We start from the raw sequence: 20,819 nt of genomic DNA, 5'->3' as shown, positions 1-20,819 counted from the left end.
GGTTAACCTAAACTAGTACAGCAGTGTTCACCATTTGAAGAAACAAGAAGATGCTGGAGGAACTCAGCAGGTCAGGCAGCATCCATGGAGAAAAGCAGACAGTCAATGTTTCGGGTCAGAACCCTTCTTCAGACCCAAAATGTTGACAGTCTGCTTGTTCTTTTTTTTCATCTAGATTCCAGCATCTGCAGTCCTTTGTTTCTCCAGTGTTCACCATTTACCAATCCACACTGACACTCATTTCTTGATGCAGATGATTCAAACCCTCCTGCTATTTGAAATATCATCAGACACTAATTATTGAAGGAACCACCTCGAACTTTCAAACTTAAACTGACTCCAGAGATTGACTTATAACAATTGATAAGGCCTCTTTGACAGCGGATCCACATTTTATTTTGTTCTGGTTACCTTTGAGGAAGAAGGAATGAAATAACTTCTATCTTTCATGGCCTCAGGACATTCCAAATCACTTTCCAGCTAATACATTACTTAAGTAGGAAAATAGAGCAATCAATGTGATCCCTGAAACAACACAATGACAATGATGAGATGATCCTATCTATTAGACTTGGTTGAGGGAATAGTATAGTGAGACTATCAAGGGAAAATGTCCCTGGCCCTGAAATAGTACCATGAGATCCTTTACATCCATCTGAGAGAGTAGACGGAGCCAAGGTTAATATCTCATCCAAAGACCATAGATATAGGAGCAGAATTAGACCATTCGGCCCATTGAATCTGCACTGCCATTCAATCATGGCTGATTTATTTTTCCCTCTCAACCCCGTTCTCCTGCCTTCTCCCTGTAACTTTTGACACCCTTACTAATCAAGAACCTATCAGCCTCTGCTTTAAATATACCCAATGACTTGGTCTCCACAGCTGTCTGTGGCAATGAATTCCACAGATTCACCACCGTCTGGCTAAAGAAATTCCTCCTCATTTCTGTTCTAAAGGGACATCCATTTAATCTGAGGCTGTGCCCTCTGGTCCTAGACTCTCCCACGACTGGAAACATCCTCTCCACATCCACTCTATCCAGGCCTTTCAATATTCGGTAGGTTTCAATGAGATCCCCCTCATGCTTCTAAACTCCAGTGGGTACAGGCCCAGAGCCATCAAACGCTCCTCATACGTTAACTCTTTCACCTCCGGATCACTCTCGTAAACTTCCTCTGGACCTTCTCCAGTGCCAGCGCATCGTTCCTTAGATATGGGGCCCAAAACTGCTCACAATACTCCAAATGTCGTCTGACCAACGCCTTATAAAGCCTCAGCATTACATCCATTCTTTTATATTCTAGTCCTCTTGAAATGAATGCTAAGGGAGGCATCTCTAAAGTGCAGCACTCCGTACTGTGTTTTTGCATGGATTATTTGTGATTGGGGTTTGAATTAGCTCAGAGGGGTTACGACTGAGCAACAGCTGACACTGCTAATTGTTGTCAACCAGTTCACTAAGGGCAGTGAATATCTTAGATAACCTGGAGCCTAAACATAGGGTAAACAATGAGGTGAAATGTTTACCTTACGTTTACATAGCATGCCCAATATCTTTAACTGATGCAACACATCAATTGTCAGCAAAACAAAAGAGCTGGTCATTGACTTCAGGAAAGGGGGCACTGTACATGTACCTGTCTATGTCAATGGTGCTGAGGTCAAGAAGGTTGAGAGCTTCAAGTTCCTGGGAGTGAACATCACCAATAGCCTGTCCTGGTCCAAACACGCAGAAGCCACAGCCAAGAAAGCTCACCAGTGCCTCTACTTCTTCAGGAGGCTAAAGAAATTTGGCATGTCCCCTTTGACACTCACCAACTTTTATTGATGCACCACAGAAAGCATCCTATCTGGATGCATCATGGCTTGGTATGGCAACTGCTCTGCCCAGGACCGCAAGAAACTGCAGAGAGTTGTGGACATGGCCCAACGCATCACGGAAACCAGCCTCCCCTCCATGGACTCTGTCTATACGTCTCGCTGCCTTGGTGAAGCAGCCAGCATAATCAAAGACCCAACCCACCCGTGTCATTCTCTCTTCTCTCCTCTCCCATCAGGCAGAAGATACAGGAGCCTGAGAGCACGTATCAAGGACAGCTTCTATAGTGGTAAGACTATTGAACAGTTCCCTTATACAATGAGATGGACTCTTGACCTCACAATCTACCTTGTCTGATCTTGCACCTTATTGCCTACCTGCAATGCACTTCCCTGTAGCTGGGACACTTTACTCTTATTGTTTTTACCCTGAACTACCTCAATGCACTGTGTAATGAATTGATCTGTATGAACGGTATGCAAGACAGGTTTTTCACTGTACCTTGGTACAAGTGACAATAATAAACCAATATCAATAGCAATACATCTCATGTTTTTCTTTCACATCAGTGCCACCCTAATTGGAATGCCTTTGCTCTATTAAAGGCATTATACACAAAAACTGTCACTGTAATTATTCAGGTGGAATTTGTCCAATGCTGCCTTATTGGATTTCAGCAAAGAAAAGAAAACTTGCTCTAGTGAGGGGACATATTTTAATGCTTATCTGACTGGACACCTCAAAGAATCAGGTCTGCTCAACAGGAACTCTGATTGTTATTGGATGGTGGTGATAAGCCTGTTTGGGAGGTCCTGGCTGTTATTTAGTGGAATGTGCATCATAAAATGAACACTGCCAGGAAGATCTCAGCTTTGACAAAATCCAGTTGTGAAGCTGAATGATGTTAGTGTGGAGAGTATCAGACTGCCTAACTGTCTCTGGATAACAGAGGGGAAAAACAGGGAATGTCACTGCTCTGGAACAGTGATGATTCCTGGAGTGTGCAGGAATACGGATAGGGCATTGGTTGTGATGCCTTCCATTGCTGTATAGCCCAAAACTCACTGTCTGGGTTACAAGCGTTGCCTGGATGATAACAGAAATCCCATGGAACTATGTTACCCAGAAGGCATCAGCTCCTTCCGAGGCACAGTTTACAAACTAAAAAACTGTGTTTCAATTTAATGAAGACTCTGGAGTATCTTAAATTATGTTAATTAATCCTTAATTAAGGTATTCTTTCTCAACCTCAACACTTTTAAGTGCTCTGTACCAAGCAAGGGAAGCTGTAGTTCGGTTTATGGCCAAACTTTAGAAGATGAGATTCTGTTTATTGAAATGTGTGATAAGCTGAGAGTTGGTCAGGGCTAATCAGTTATTTTTGAGCTGCACTTCGAGGCCAAATGAGAATAGCCTAAATGTGTTCCTCGTCCGAACGATAGAAATACACTGCCTAGATTCTGAAGTGTTACTTTTATTAAAGAAATTTTACAAGAGTGCAATAAAATTAATAAAGTGTTACAGTCAGTCACATGGGATTAATTTTCTGCATGTTTCACCTGTTGTAATATAGTCCATTTCAATTTGTACACTGGTAATGCAAGTATTTGATTCATTTCCCATCCTAAATTTGTCATTTATTGTATTATAATGTGGTAATACATTGATTCTTTTAACAAATTACATAGAATTACAACAACTTAAAGCAAGCCATTTCACCCAACAAATGCTTACAAACATCATCTAACTTTTATCAGCATTATTTCTGATTTAATTATCACCTTGGTGATTTGCCTCAACCACTCCACAGTGTTAAATTTTACATTCTCCACATTTTTGGATTTGTTTATGATAACCTAACATTCCTGGCACCCAGTCTTGTTCTCTACTTGTCTGTAGAAATTTGTTCCTTAAGTCTATCCGTTCAAACCTTCTGAGAATTTGTCGATTTGTTAGGTCACTGTTAGCATTTAATTTTCCTTCTATGGATGATGACACATATAGTGTAGTATACAGAATAGATTTTATGGATGTACTATCTATCTAAAGTAAAATTCCAGTAATCCTGCATCATCAGGACTTTGGTGTTTCCAAACCAGTAGACCTTCTGGACTATTGGATGTTACTCCATTTAGCAAACAAACAGGCTTATATTTTACTTTTATTACCATACATAATAGTATAGAAAATTTTCCAGTGAACCCAATGACTTTAAAGGGAGTGTGGGAAATATACCAGCATCTCGGACCCCAGCTCTATGTTCCTGACCCCTGGTGTTCTGGACTGTGACCCCAACTCTGACCACACACCCAACCCACAGCCAGCATCCAGAAGCACTGGGTCCAGATGAAATGTACGGAGTAAACAGTCACCCCTTCTACACTTGGTGCCCACGCACCCCCCCCCCCCCCCACCCTGTGTTGAGGAGACCACATTCATGAGCAGCAAGTGCAGCCTGATGAATTGAAAGTAGTACAAATAAATTGCGGCTTCATCTGGAGAGAGCTTCTGGGTCCTGAAAGGTGGAAACTGAAGAGGCGAAAGGGAAGTTGTTGCATTGCTGCGCCTGCACTGGAAGGTATCATGTTATGGAATGAATAGAACAGACCCCTACTCTGCTCAGTCTTTAGACTGACCTTGGTTCTTGACTGGAGATGATGGAAGTTCAACCAGCTCCCATTCATCCTGTAGATGAGCTCCGTTCTGGCAGAAAATCAATGGGCAATGAATACTACTGGGGGTGAGTTAGATAAACCCAGAAAATGAGCAAGTGTGATCTCGATGTACCAGTAAGCTGCTCCCGACTCTCCCTGATGCAGGCAGCACACTAGTTACAGGCTACCTGCTCACTGTAGTGGTTCCAGCATCCAGCCACTGCTCACTGCACTGGCTTATTATCACCTGAACACGGAGCCTGGCTTCATGCGTGGGTAGCACCCGTTCAAGCTCACCAGCACAGTGGAAAGCCAGGCTGCCGCTTAAAGGGGAAACACAGAGGTTCAGCTGCAGATGATGGAGCTCAATGTAAAAGCGATTTGCTTCGAACACATGACATGGGACAGAGCAGTCATTGTACAGTTTGTGGACTGCACTTGAGACCTTGGTGGAGAAGGTGGAAAGATGTCCAATATTTCCAGTATGCTATGGACCCCACTGACTTACATTCAATGGGAACAGATGGTTATAGGTCACTACTGGAAATCTAGCCCAGAGGAACTGAATGCTCTGCAGCAAGATGTTTGGTGACCTCACATGAGGGTTCAAGGTCAGTGAATGCTTCTTCATAAACCATATCCCAGCACCTGTATCACTAGTCATAGACACTGCTCCATGCTATACACATCTATCAACAACCTATCATAACTGCTGGAAATACTCAGCAGATCAGGCAGCATCTGTCAAGAGATGAACAGAGGTAATGTTTCAGATCAATGACCTTTTATCAGAGCAACCTCCACCAATTACAACTTGTGTCGGACATCTGCGGATCCACCACATTCTCACACATTTACCGCTCCACACACCACGTACCCACATCTTACAGGTCGCGAACGATCTATTCGGCAATGTCAGGCACATCGCAGAAACGTGTGGACACTCAATAACACACTTTCCAAAGGGCAAGGTGGTATATATCAAGAGGCAGCAGAAAACAATGATCAGGGCACTGGCAGGGCCACGAAACCAGACCCACACCATGCCCCACTCTCAGGGAAAAGAAGACTCACCATCAGTGAGGAGTGACGAGGGCTGTGGAGCTGAGACCATATCACAGAATGCTCAGACCTAATCCTCCTTCTTTCGTTCTTCCTCCTCATCTCCCAATCTCACTGAAGTGAGCTGTACAGTGGCAGTTTTTTCATGCAGAGGGTGGTGAGTATATGGAATGAACTCCCAGAGAAAGTGGTAGAGGCGGGTACAACTATGACTTTTAAAAGGCATTTGAACAGGTACATGGATAGGAAAGGTTCAGAGGGATATGGGCCAAATGCAGGCAAATGGGACTAGCTTAGTTAGGCAATTTGTTTGGCGCAGATGAGTTGGGCTGAAGGGCCTGTTCCTGTGCTGTATAACTCTATGACTTTATAACTCCATGAATGCATGAGCACTACACTCTTATTGAAACCCTCCGCTCATCACTACTCTGCCCTGTGCCTTTCACTTTTCAGAACTGCAACCTGAACGTGAAGAGATTGAAGGGTGAAAGAATATGAAGATACTCTCCGCACGAGTTAACACTTGCAGCCAATTTCCATCCCTTCACGGTGCATTAAAAAGTTAAAGGTTGTATCGAACGTAACAAAAAAAGCATATTATTGTGACAGGACAGATGGCAGGTTAGGAGATTCAATAGAAAATGTAAAACATCAAAGAATGACTAATAAGGAAAAGAAGAGTATTATAGAGTATTATATAAAGTTAGCCAGAAATGTGAAAACAAATAGTAAGGATTTCTAAAGATATTTTAAAATGAAAAGAGTTAACCAAATGAGCACTGGTCCTATAGAAAGTGAGATGGGGAATTAATGGAACATAATGAGATGGCAGATGAATTAAACAGGCACTTTGCATCATTCTTCTCTAGATGATACAAGTAACGTCCCAGAAGGAGCTGTAAATTGGGATTTGCAAGGGAAGGAGGAACTCTGGAAAATTATAATTACCACTGAGCAAATAGTTGGAGTTGGAGGCTGACACGAACTTGGTTCCTGATGGACTTCATTCTAGGGTTTATAAAAGAGACTAGTGAGGATGTTGATGAGTTGATTTGATTTCCCAAAATTCCCGAGATTCAGGGAAAATTCCGTTAAATTAGAAAATAGCAAATGTTACTAGGAGCCAGAAAGCAGGAAACCATTTGCCAAAGGAAAGGTGTAAGAAGCTATTATTAAAGACTTTCTAGCAGAGCACTCAGAAAGATCAAAGGTAATGTGAAAGAGAACATTTGTTTGACCAACTTAGCGGAATCATTAGAAGAAGAAAAATGTGCTGTGGATAAATGGGAACCAGTGGATGCACAACACTTAGATCTCCAGAAGGCATTTGATACAGTTCCACATCAAAGGTTATAGTGGAAAATAAAAGCTTATGGTGTAGAAGGAACACATACAAGATGCTGGAGAAAGCTATTATTAAAAATTTCCAACATTGGCAGTGTTTCTTGTGTCTCCATCTTGCTGTAGAAGGTTACATATTGATAGAAGATTGGCTGGCCAACAGGAGCCTTCTGGTTGGCAAGATGTACCACAGGGAACTAGTGCTGGAGGCCTCAACTTCTTACAATTTCTGGAAATGACTTAGATGAAGGCAGTGGAGGTACGGTTGTCAAATTTACTTCTGACACAAAGGTAGGTGGGAAAAAGATATAAGAAGGCTAAAGAGGGATATAGATAGAGTAAATGAGTGGACAATGATCTGGCCGGTGGAATATAATGTGGGAAAATGTGATAATGGACATCTTACCAGGAAAAATAAAAATGAAGCATATTATCTAACTGGTGAGAGATTGCAGAATGCAGAGGTGTCCTAATGCATTACTTGCAATGTCTGGTGTGCAGGTACAGCAAGTAATCAGGGAAATTAACAGAATGCTATCATTTATTGCTAATGGAATTGAATGTAGAACTAGTGAGATTGTGATTCAGGTATCGAGCATTGGTGAAACTGTGCAGTAATGGTCTCCTTATTTAAGGGATGATGTAAATGCATTGGAAGCTGTTCTGGAAAGGTTTGCTCGAATGATACACAGAGTGAGCAAGTTAGCTTAAGAGAAAAGATTGGACAGGCTAGGCTAGAATTTAGAACAGTGAGAGGTGACTTGATTGAAACATATAAGATCTTGAGGGGTCTTGACTGGGTGGATGCAGAAAGGATGTTCACTTTCATGAAAGAATCTAAAACTAGAGGTCACGGTTTAAAAGCAAGGGGTGAGGCAAAATGTATTCTCGTGAGTCTTTGGAACTTTCTTCCTCAAAGAGTGGTGGAGTCATTAAATATTTTTAAGGCAGTTAGGCAGATTCTTAATAAGTTCTTAAGGGAAAGGCAAGGTTGATGTTCCAATAAGTTCAACATGATCTTACTGAATGATTGACCATGTTCATGGAGTGAGTAGCCTACTCCTGCTCCTGCTCCTAGTTCATATGTTTATATGGCCTTCTCATTTATGTAGGTAAAGAATGAGAAGGGACAAGCTGAACCTCAGCTCAGTTTGCAACTTCCCACAGCTAGACAGTGCACAGATCAGGGACCCAAAATACATGAATAACTCCTTTAGAAATACCTAAGTTGGCAACAACTAGCCACTGACTCTGTTCTGACTTTGCTATTATTAGGTCATTTTTAAAGTGACTAGTGTAACTCTATGTCGTATACCCTGAGATTAACAAAGCCCCTCTATATTTGTTACCAAGAGTGCTCTGAAGGACTATCACTGAATACGCCTGTAGAATCGTAAATTCAAAGGGGTTAACAATTACTCATAACTCATAAAAATGAAATCCAGTGAAGTGTTGCACTGAAGAATTCCCAAACCCTGTAATTATAATCTCTAGGAGTTCCAATGCGGCTTCACCTGTTCTGCCACCATAACTTTGATATAGAGGGGAAAGAGTTGGAAGATCCCTGATGGAATTTCAGGCATATGCTTCTGGTTTAAATACCTAGAAAGACAATTACTTTTCATGTGTCTTGCCTAATCAGTCATGCAAAGTAGCTGTCCATCACACAACTTTGGATATGTAGTTCAGAGAATTAGTTCAACATTTTACTCTTTTAAGGGGTGCTTGTTTTGGTGAATGTTCAATTTTGTTTTTACCTCCTAACAATTTGCAGGTGATCAAGGAAGAAGAGATATTTTTTTATCTGATACAGTTATATTTATTATCCAGAATCATATTAGAATAATATTGCCAACAACCCTTTATAGGTTTTGAACCTTTTAGCTTCATAGATTTGATGACTCAGTAGTTTGGGTCTAGGTATTAGCTATTTTCGATTCATTTTTCAGTGCATGAGCATCACTGTTAAGGACAGCATTTATTGCTCATCCCCAATTGCCCTTGAGGTGGTGGTGATGAGCCATCCTCTTGAACCACTGCAGTCCATCCAGTGTAAGTACTCCCACAGTACTCTTGGGGAGGGAGTTCCAGGAGTTCATGAAAGCCTAGCAATATATTTCTAAGTCAGGATGGTGTGTGATTCGGAGGGAACCTGCGGGTCATGGTGTTCCCATACACTTGCCTCCCTTTCCTTCTTGGTGGTAGAGGTTGCAGGTTTGGGAGGTGCTATCAGAATAGCCCAGGCAAACAACTGCAGTGGGTTTTGTAGAAGGTACACACTATAGTCGTGGTGCACTTATGATGGAGGGAATGATTGTTCAAAGTCCTAGGGAGGGTTCCAATCAAAAGGGCTTGGTTCACCTTCATAAAGTCGAGCTTCTTCAGTGCTGGAACTGCATTTTTCAGGCAAGTGATAAGTATTCATCACTCTCCTGACTTATGCGTAGTTGATGATGGAAAAGCTTTTAGATGACAAGGGGTGAGTCACTTGCTGCAGGATATCCAACTTCTAACCTGCACTCATAAACAAAGTATTTATGTTGTTGGTTCAGTTGAGATCGTGGTCAATGGTGATGCCCAGAAGTTGAATGGGAGGGTCTTGGTGATGGCAGTGCATGGGTGTTAGACTCTCTCGATGGAAATGATTATTCCATTTTGTGGTGTAAATATTACTTGCAACCTATCAATCCATGCCTGAATGTTGTCTAGAACTTGAAGGCATGAACTGCTTTATTTTCTGAGGAGTTGTGAATAGTATTGAACATAGTGGGAGCATCAGTAAGTACCTTCACCTGACTTTGCAATGGAAGGAATATCATCGATGAGGTTAGTGAAGGTGGTCTGGGGAACTCCCGCCATAATATTCTGGGGTTGGGAGGATTGACTTCCACAGCAACCACCTTCCTTTGTGTGAGGTACCACTCCAACCATTAGATCACTTTCCACTTGGTGCCTAATGACTTCATTTTCACCAGGAGTCTTCAATGACACATTTGGTTGAATGCTATCTTGATATTAAGGGCAGTCACTCTTGCCTCATTCCTGGCATTCAGCTCTTTGATCCATGTTTGGACCAAGGCTGTGATGAGGTCTGCAGTCAAGCAGTCCTGGCAAAACCCAAGTTGAACATTGGTGCACAGGTTATTAGACAGTAAGTGTCATTTGATCACATGATTGATCACACCTTCCATTACTTTCTAATGATTGAGGGTAGTTTGATATGATGCCCTCAATGAATATTTCTCATCTCTTTTTACTGTAGAGAAAGACAAGAAGACTAGGGAACTCGGGGAAGTTAGTGGGAATGTCTTGAGGATAGTCCACATTACAGCAGAGGATGTACTGGATGGCTTAACACCTATGATGGCAGATAAATCTCTGGGACCTGATCAGGTATATCCAAGAACATGATGGGAATCTAGAGAAGAAATTGTGGGAGCCCCAGTTGAGATATATGCATCATCATTAGCAACAGATGAGGTGCCAGAAGACTGGAGGATAGCAAATGCTGTGCCTTTATTCAAGAAGGGCTGCAAAGAAAAACCTGGGAACTACAGACCAGTAAGCCTAACATCTATGGTAGCTAATTTATTGGAGGGGATTCTGAGGGATAGGATATATACACATTTGTAAAGACAGGGGTTGATTGGGGATAGTCAGCAGGGTCTATGTACGTGGGATGTGCTATGTCTCATGACTTTGACCGAGATTTTTGAAGAAGTAACCAAGCAGGTCGATGAGGGCAGGGTAGTAGATGTAGTCTATGTAGACTTCAGCAAGGTCTTTGATAAGTTTCCACATGGTAGGCTGCTCTGGAAGGTTAGATCCCATGGAATCCAGGGAGAGCTGGCTAACTGAATACAGAATTAGTTTGATGGTCGGGAGAAAAGGGTGATGGTGGAAGTTCTTTTTGGACTGGGGGCCTGTGACCAGCGGTGTGCCTCTGGGGCTCTGGGGTTGGTGCTGGGCCCATTGTTATTTGTCATATATATATAAAATCAATGATTTGGATAAGAATGTACAAAAATAGAACAGAACAGCACAGCACAGGAACAGGCCCTTCGGCCCACAATGTTGTGCCGAACCAATTACATTAGTAATAAAATGCCCAACTAAACTTATCCCTTCTGCCTACACAGTGTCCATATCCTACCATTTCCCTCACATTCATGTGCATATCTAAGAGTTTCTTGAACACCCCTATCGTATCTGCCTCCACCACCACCCCTGGCAGTGCACTCCAGGCACCCACCGTTTTGTGTGAATAAAACTTGCCCCACATCTCCTTTGTACTTACTCTCTATCACTTGGAGCTCCTCATGCTCCAACAATGGCCACTCCGCTTAACCCTAGCTTCTTTTTATTGGCTGCTGCCGATTAGCTAATTAGCCAATTATTACTAACAATATGAAAGTGTTCCTCTTTAAGGGTCCTGCTCACTGAAAAAGAACACCAAGCACAGAGAATCGCCTCTTTTGAAAACTCCCACCTCTCATTCCATGTCCCGGCTCCCGCACACTGAAAATAAGTTTGTAGATGACACTAAAATAGGTGGTATCATATACAATGAAGAAAGTTATCAGAAATTACAGTGGTATCTTGATCAACTGGGTAAGTGGGATGAGAAATGGCAAATGGAGTTTAATTCAGATAAGTGTGAGGTGTTGCATTTTTGGAAGTCAAACTGGGGCAGGACTTTCACATAGTTTTCCAGCTATAGAGTCATACAACACAGAATCAGGTCCTTTGACCACTGAGTCCACGTTGATCATCAGTTTACACTAATCCTACACTAATCCCATTGTATTCTCCCCACATTTCCACCAAATCCCTAACCCCATTCAGCCACACATCAGGGGCAATTTACAGAGGCCAATTAACCTACCAACTGGCATGTATTTGGGAAGCTGGTGCCTATGGAGGAAACCAACATGGCCACAGGAAGAACGTGCAAACCCCACACAGACAGACAGCATTGGTGGGGGGAGGGGAGAGGTGTCAAGATTGAACCCAGGTGGCTAGCAGTGTGAGGCAGCAACTGTAGCAGCTATGGCATAAGGTATCATCCAGAAACATTAACTCTGTTTCTCGCTTCATGAAGCACAACAGCACCATATCCCTCTAAACCTTTCCTTTCCATGTATGTTTTTTCCTCCTCCTGTAATTGAGGTGTTAAACTTTCCCAAGGGATCGCAGCATCCGTCAACACTCACTTGAAAAGAGGACAGATCCTGCATCCTGCCATTTCCAACTCAGCTCACTGATTAGGATACTCAAGTTGCGAACATCTTTGTTGGCTGAACCAATTGTGTAAGGACACAAAGCGAGTAAGTACAACTTGTGACAACGTAACACTGACCAGCATGGAGCCATGTATCCCCAACAGCGATGATGAAAGCTTAAGTGTACTAGCCATGAAATAAAGGCTTCCGGTGTTCTATATATATATGTGTTGCTCTGGCAAGACTGCGTTATTACGCAAGAGCCTTCTTTCCAACAATCAATGTACAATTGTCCAGATTGTGACAACACAGTTTGAAGGCGTCTTCTCTTAGCAACCAAATCCTCCAGCTTCAAAATATATAATTTAGCCGTGGCAGGGAAGTAAACTCACATTTGACTGACGTAAGAGAAGTTAAACTAAGTGACAAAAGTCTTTAGTTCCCCTGAGGGAAGCATTTTAAATCCTCTATGTATTCTGGTGATAATGCAGTAAAATCTTCAGATTGGTTTGGTTGTATTTTTGCATAGTGTTTGTATAAAAAAAATCTGTCAGTTATTCATGCATGTTACCCAGGATAACACATTTCACACTGTATCTGTGCAGTCTGCATTGCCATGATGTTTCTTACTCTATTGTTCAATACTTTGCCTTTGAAATGTGTTTACATATTTTTTTGAAGTTATCCTACCTGCGTAAAAGTGTAAACCACAGGAAGTTATATTCATCTACCTCATTTCATGACTCCTTTATAGTTTACAACTATTGAAGTTCTCCTCAAGTGTAGTTATTGCTGTTATGTGGGAAAGACAGCAGTCACTATGTGCCCCGTAACTCCCACAACATAATGAGGTAAATAGGATAATCTGTTTTAATGGTGTTAGTTGAGGTAAAATATTCTTCTTCTTGAAATTGTGTCATGGGATCTATTAAGTTCACATTAGATGGCAAATGGATTGTTTTATTTGTAAGATGTTATCTCTGGCTCTACAGCACCGGCTTAGAGTTTGTAACTTCCATCCACCTGACTGAGTGTGGCCATTGAGCCATGGTTGGTACTTCTCTGTGAGTTGTACGTCGGAAAAATACAATCTTTGCGGGTACAATGTGGAGTTTAGCAGACTGATTTTTGACAAACCCTCTTCACAGCATCATTAACTGTCCAAATTTCAATATGAGGAATGAACACTTAGACCTGGGCTTCTTGCTCAATATGCCCTTGTTGCTCTGTAGATGTAGGAGACACATCTGTCATTCCAGTCATGAACACATTCATCTCTAAAATTAAATGTCGTTCATTTTATGTAGCACAGCAATGTCCTGTTTTCTTGAAAAGAATGTCCACCTTGTATTCTTGTACTGTCTCAAATATTTTTATTGCCTTTAAATTGTTTTGCTTGATTCCATGTGTGAACATCTGGTGAAGATCTGGAGCAAGTAGTGTACAGGCATCTCCAAGGAACTGACGTTTTTATTCAAAAAGAACACAGCCTTTTAGAGTAAGTTAATTAGTGTGCATTACCACATACATGGGTGAGGTTTTCATTCTAATAAAACTGTTGAAGGCCATTACTTGACAGAGATGTCTGTGCTCTGGGAAGCCAATGAACTCAAGATTTAGGTTAGGCAAAGTTTACCTTGATCGCCAGCTGCTTGATTCCAGGATGAAGGACCAGAACCAGCCTGCTTCTCTGGAATCACGCATATTGAGGCTCTCAAGTAATGGAGGTGCCTTTGATTTCTTGCCTTGTATCCAAAATGTTCAGTATAGTCCTAAAGAATCTCCTTCAAGATCAGACCTGATACAGGGTTTTGACCTGACTCGTCCACAATTCCTTTCCTCCCACAGATGCTGCTCGACCCACTGAGTTCCTCCAGCAGATTGTTTGTTGCTCCACATTCCAGCCTCTGCAGTCTCTTGTGTCTCCTTCAAGGTTACACCATTTAAAGCAAAAGGAGAAGTTGTTTAGCCTTTGACATTAACAGCGTAGAAGGAAGCGATTCAACTCATTGCATTTAGCATATCCTGTCATGTATGATGCAGTCAGATCTGACCCAGCTAAAAAGTATTGTATGGACTACTGTTAGATTAACCAATCTCCATAGGATCCACAGTTGGACTTGGAATTGGTATATTATTGTCACATGTACTGAGGTATAGTGAATAACTTGTCTTCCATACTGTTCATACAGATCATTACACAGTGCATCGAGACAGTACAAGGTAAAACAATGAAAGAATGCAGAATAAAGTGTTACAGTGACAGAGAAAGTGCAGTGCAGGTAGACAATAAGGTGCAAGGTCATAATGAGGTAGATTATGAGGCCATTTTATCGTACTAGGGAACCAGTTCAGTAGTCTTATAACAGTGGAATAGAAGTGTCCTTGAGCCTGGTGGTACGTGCTTTCAGGCTTTTGTATCTTCTGCCCAATGGGAGAGGGGAAAAGAGAGAATGTCCGAGGTGGGTGTGGTCTTTGATTATGGCAACTCAATTGGGAATGACCCTGTGTTAAAAGTAAAAGATTACTCAGATTTTGCACTCTTGATTGTCACTCAATGATTCTTCTTGAAAAGTCTCTGCACTTAAGAGCACTTATGGCCCAATCTCACATATAGAAAGATAATCAGCCAACAATTCAGATTTATAAATGAAGGCTTTACTAATTGGACAAAATGACTGGAAGCTACTATAACTAGAATATCATGACTGATCTAAGTCGTGTCTCTATTTTGTTTTAATTGATCATGAGAAATAGAATTCTCAGTCAAAGTGTACAGGGATAATTTTAGGTATAAGTATAGAGCAGCTCAAAACTTGCACAATGGGAAGGATTAAGTTGAAAGATGGAGACTAACTGCATTTTCCTTGGAAGAAGCAGGTCTGTGGATGGAACAATGGAGCAATTCACACTTTACGTGTAGACATCTTATAAACAGCAATGTGTTGTAGGGGTGACAACGTGCACCTGAGACAGCTATCATGACCATCAGGGGAGTAAAGCAATGTGCGCATGCAGAAAGCACGTAAGAGTGCAGACAGAAGAATGATCAACAAAAGACAAGAAAGATAATCACTGGGGATTAGGACAAAGAAGGAAACCATTCTGAATACTGTCAGCTTGCAGAACCCCTTGTGGTTTGAGAAGACGGTGAACAGAACTTGCTCGTCTGTTCAACTGGCCCAATTGGAAGGAGAAGTCAGGATGAATAAAGCTTTCGGCAAATGTCATACTTGTGACAGAACGATACCCAGTTCCAATTCAGAATCAGAATCAGAATATGGTAATTTTATGTCTTGCACTGTACTGCTGCTGCAAAACAACACATTTCACATCATATGTCAGAGATAATAAATTCAGAGTCAGAATCAGGTTTATTATTATTGACATGATGTGAGAATTGTTGTTTTGCAGCAGCAGTACAGTGCAAAACATGAAATTACTAGAAATCATAAAAATAAATAAATACTGCAAAAAAAAAGGAACATCGTTAGGAGTTTGAGGAGGTTTTGTATGTCACCAAAGATTCTTACCAATTTCTATACATGTACGGTGGAGAGCATTCTGACTGGTTGCATCACCGCCTGGTACGGAGCCTCCAATGCACAAGATCGCAAGAGGCTGCAGAGGGTTGAAGACTCAGCCAGCTCCATCACGGGCACAACACTCCCCACCGTTGAGGACATCTTTAAGAGGGGCTGGCTCAAGAAGGCGGCATCCATCACTAAGGACCCTCACCATCCAGGACATGCCCTCTTCTCATTACTACCATCGGGGAGGAGGTACAGGAGCCTGAAGACCAACACTCAACGATTCAGAAACAGCTTCTTGCCCTCCGTCATCAGATTTCTGAACAGTACATGAACCCATGAGCACTACCTTGTTATTCCTTTTGTTTTGTAGTTATTCCTTTTGTTTTGTACTTTTTATTTATTTTTGTAATTAATGGTAGCTTTATGTCTTGCACTGTACTGCTGCTGCAAAACAACAAATTTCGTGTCATATGTCAGTGATAATAAACCTGATTCTGATTCTGGTTCTGATTCTGAATATGAATTGGAATCAGGTATCGTTGTGTCTTTGGTTTCATTCTGTCACAAGTATGACATTTGCTGAAAGCTTTATTCATCCTGATTTCTCCTTCTCCCAGCAGTGAACGGCTTCAGCCCTTGAGGTGCCATGAGCAGGGAGAGAGCAACAATAAAGAATCCATTTGTGGCCCCATCATGAAAAGCTTTATTTTCCAACATTATTTGTTGCATCACTGACAATTGGATACCTCTGCCATCGAGGCTGGCTGTAGCTCCAAGTTCAATTAGTAAATCAAGTTGTTTTATAAAATGCTGATCAAAATCTGGCACAGAAGGTCTGAGGTAGAACCCTTTTGTGGGCAGGCACGGTAGTATAGCAGTTAGCGCAACACTATTACAGCGTCAGCGACCCAGGTTCAATTCCAGCTGCTGTCTGTAAGGAGTTTGTACGTTCTCCCCGTGTCTGTGTGGATTTCCTCCTGGTGCTCCGGTTTCCTCCCACATTCCAAAGACGTACGGGTTAGGAAGTTGTGAGCATTCTATGTTGGCACCGGAACAGTGGCGACACTTGCGGGCTGCCCCCAGAACACTCTACGCAAAAAGATGCATTTCACTGTGTGTTTCAATGTACATATGACTAATAAAGATATCTTGTCTTGTCTTATCTTTAATCTGTGACTTGTAACCAACCAGCCTTGGCTCAGTTGGTAGCACTCTTGTCATTGAGACATAATTGGAAGATTATAATCTCCCCGTGTCTGCGTGGGTTTCCTCCGGGTGCCCCGGTTTCCTCCCACATTGCGAAAGACGTACGGGTAGGTTAATTTGGGTTTAAAATGGGTGGCGTGGACTCGTTGGGCCAGAAGGGCCTGTTACCACGCTGTAAATAAAATTAAAAAAATAAAAATTTAAATAATGTTGTAGATTCAACCTTAGAGATTTGAGTGTAAAGTCCCACCTGCCTCCTGGACAGTACTGACAGTGTGCTGTATTGTTGCAGGTGACAACTTTCATATTTAACTCAGACTCTTGGGAAGATGTAAAACACCGATGGTGTGAACCAAAGAACAGCTGAGGACTTCTGCTGGAGTTGTGGACAACATATATCCATAAATCTGCTCCTGAAACAGATGATTTAATCATTTCTGCTATTGTTTCTTCTGGTACTTGCATTGTGCAAGCTGGCTGTCATTTTCTACCATAAAACTGAGGTGTACTTAATTACGTATGTGTCATTGTGTGCTTGTGCACAGTCTAAGAAGAACCTTAAATAAACCAGACACACCTCTGGATTAAAGACACAAGAGACTGCAGAAGGCTGAAATCTGCAGCAAGACACAGTCCAGATGAAGGTTCTCAACTCAAAATGTCAACGGTCCATTTCCCTCCATAGATGCTGCCTGACCCACTGAGTTCCTCCAGCTTTTTGTGTGTTACACCTTCTAGAAAACTGTGTTTCTCTCATATTCTGCAGACGTTGCCTCTTAAATTTCAAATTTTAAAAAAAATTTTACTTACAGCGTGGTAACAGGCCCTTCTGGCCCAACGAGTCCGCGCCGCCCATTTTAAACCCCAAATTAACCTACCCGTATGTCTTTAGAATGTGGGAGGAAACCGGAGCACCTGGCGGAAACCCACGCAGACACGGGAGAACGTACAAACTCCTTACAGACAGCGATGGGAATTGAACCCCGATCGCTGGTGCTGTAATAGCATTATGCTAACTGCTACACTACCATGCCACCCCTACTTCACTCCAGACTATCAATCCACAGGGCCACCTTCACTATACTGGAGGCATGGAAAGGATGGTAAAGAGTCAAGGATGCTTGAAATAAAAACTAAGTGAATATTTTTGAGCGGTCAGAGACTTCTATTAAAATCTATTTTTGGGAGGTAAGTGTCACTTGCAAGGCCAGCATGTATTGTCCATTCCTAATTGACCTTGGAAAGGTGGTGGTGAGCCACCCTTGTGACGTGCTGGTGAAAGTGCTTCTGTTGGATAAGTGTTCCAGGATTCAGAGCCAACAATGACAAAGGAATAAAGGTATATTTCCCAGTCAGGATGGTAGGATGAGTCTGAAAACTGATGAGCTGATCTGAAGTGACAGGACTTGAATTCAGACTCAAACACAGGAAATAAGCTTGGTGAATGCTTATCTCTGATAAGGCATGATTGGCAAGGAGGAGTTTGGCAGGTTATCTTCAGCAGGGTGCTCTTCCTGACAAGATGCTTAGAGAATGGTCTGATTAAACTCAATGCCCCATTTTGTCAGGCAGACTACAGGACCTTGGCAATGTTTCCGTGCAGGCACAGGCACTTGTTAGATTGTTTCATCATCCAACTGAGGGAGCACAAGGATGCCTGCATGATCATTGCCATGACAGGTGATAACTACTGTTGGACTGACCATCACCTAATCCACTCCATCATCTTTAGGCTGAGCCCATGTCAATGGTGGAGACAGAAATATCACTGCAAGCACATCAATGTTAAAGATCATCAAGGATACCATAAAGAAAACTCCTCTCAGACTGCCTCAAAGGCAACCTGAAAGACTCCAACCAACAGGAACCACAATGTCCAGATGATGTGAACTTCCCTAAAGTCTGTCAGAATTAACACTTAGCCTTTCTACCAAGAAGAACCAGAAGTGCTTTGATGAGTATGGCCAGAAGGTCCTGCAGCTAATTAATCACAAATGTAAGATGTTCCTGGATTGGAAGCTCCACCATTCCTCAATGAATTGAGGCAAAGGCAAAAATTTGCCTGCTCAGAATGAAGCCATATGTGAGTAGAAGAAAGCAATCTCATTGATACGGATAGGCCCACATACATACAATACTCTGGTAGACCTTCTGATGCCCAGCACAACAAAAGATGTTTCATTTGGTGAGCTGATAGAGAGCTGGCAGTTTCACTTTGCTTTCAGATTCAGAATTTGTAGTTCTCTACATTCTCCAGATACGCGCGTAAATGAGGCAATTGCTGAAGAGCCTGTATCCACTCAGTAGTTGTGGAATTGTCCTGAATTGAGCACTAAAGAACAAATTCATGTGTTGTTTAACAGGCAAGCAAATTCTGGCACCTGTACTTCTGAGGCGGTGCTCTCAGTCTGTGACCTGCAGTCATGCCAGACAGTGCAATTGCTGGCTGGTTCCACAGAGCCCTGTGAACACCAGTCCAACAGACACAACTACAAACCATGCCTTTTGTATTAATAATTAAAAAAAGGAGAAGGGAAGGTAGCTTAATCTTAGATTTAACATTAATAACTTACTTGATATCACTTATAGAAGAATATTCAAATTTCTAGCAGTCTTAGCAGGTGGAACTGTTTCCCACCTTTACACCTGATATAGACTGAGTCTAACTTTAGTGCATCATCTGTCAAGTATCTGTCAACTAGGCCTCACGGCTCAAACATCCCATTGAAACAGGTGCCTATGGACGTGAGCACAGCATCTATCTTAATGTACTGCAGCTGCCACAGATTTATAATGTGCTTTTTCTAGCACAGGTTCCTGCCTTCACTTTTGCACACCCCCTGTGTGCGGATTTTTCCACAGGCAGGTGGTCGCTGTGAGATAAGGGTCTGCCATAGAGGCTTCTTCCCCCACTGTCAGTGGAAAGCCAGTTGCAAAGAAGACAGACAGAGAACTGGAGCATAGGCAAAGGATATAAAACTGGGGGAGATATAGAGAAAGGGCAAGCCAAGTCCATGAAGAGATATATGGATAAGGAGAAGGGTTGGATCATGGCAAGCCATTCTTGGTCAGTAAGGGTGAGGTGGTGGTTGACTTAGTGTGGAAACAGTATATTTAGGAATTTGGGCAAAGTTAATTGAAGGGATCACAGTAAAGATAACACTGGATTTCTCAAGATTGGAGGAAGCGGGGAAAAGTTTGAGGGTTGCACAGTGGGAGAGAGCAAGTGCTGGGCAGAGTAATGTTGCAGAGAAGGAAGGCAGTGGTCTTGTTGATGCTTTCTTTAGCATAGAACTTCATATAATGAACAATATGGGTTCCAAGAGGCGTTGAATTTGATGGTTTAGATCAGATGTCATATTAATTGAGTAAACCTATGTTGCATATTTATTCAGCACAATAGTCAATGGATTCAGGGTCTTCATTGGCTGGAGACATATTGAACACAATGGAAAAAGGCTGCAGTTGTCAGAGGTCAATTATCTCAGCCCCAGTATATTGCAGTAGTAGGTCCTCAAGGCAGTGTCCTTGGCCCAACCATTGTCAGTGACTTCATCAATGACTTCTGTGCTAAGTAAATATAATAATATTCATCATAAGGCCAGAAGCAGGGATCTCCACCGATGATTGTGTAGAATTTGGCTCAATTCACAACTATCCATGCCTTGTATAAGATCTGGACAACTTTCAGGCATAGAGACAAGTAACACAAAAAGGCCATGCAATGATTATTTTCAACAAGAAAGCATCTAACCACCTTCCCTTGATGTTCATTGACTCCCCCTTCATTCACATCTTGAGAAATTGCTATTGACCGGAAGACTAACTGAGTTAGCCAGGTAAATGGTGTAGTTATAGTTACAAGAGAATGTCACTCATATGTCAAAAGATAAGCTAGCTCGTTTTTATCAACATATAAATCCTATATGTGACAGATGTAAATCGAATGTGGCTTCTTTGACACATATGTTTTGGTCTT

The sequence above is a fragment of the Pristis pectinata genome, chromosome 18, assembly GCF_009764475.1.
Source record: "Pristis pectinata isolate sPriPec2 chromosome 18, sPriPec2.1.pri, whole genome shotgun sequence".
NCBI classification, from domain to species: domain Eukaryota; kingdom Metazoa; phylum Chordata; class Chondrichthyes; order Rhinopristiformes; family Pristidae; genus Pristis; species Pristis pectinata.
Note: the sequence above shows the minus strand (reverse complement) of the source record.